Genomic DNA, 346 nt, shown 5'->3' on the forward strand with positions numbered 1-346 from the left:
GGCAACGGGGAACGGCAGTCCAGTGACAGGCAGGTACAGGTGCACACAGTGTGGTTATTTGGCTACCTGGAACGCCATTAGGGCTGATGACAGTAACTAATCGTTTCTCCTTCACACTGACCTGAAAACTTTGCTGTTGTTGGGTAAAGAAATTATTAATGACATTTTAGGTCCTAAATTTATGTTACTTTTATCTGTTTTGTTTGCATCTTGGCAGGGCTGTATGCCTCCAAGCATTACTTCTCAGAGAGGAAGGCGTACTAGATGTCTGCCATGCCAGCCCCCGAAATCCTGCTGCCAGCTCTGGCCACCTGACTGCCCACATAAATGTGGAATACACACATAA

The sequence above is a fragment of the Psammomys obesus genome, unplaced genomic scaffold (genome assembly GCF_907164565.1).
Source record: "Psammomys obesus unplaced genomic scaffold, mPsaObe1.curated_primary_1811, whole genome shotgun sequence".
Lineage (NCBI taxonomy): Eukaryota > Metazoa > Chordata > Mammalia > Rodentia > Muridae > Psammomys > Psammomys obesus.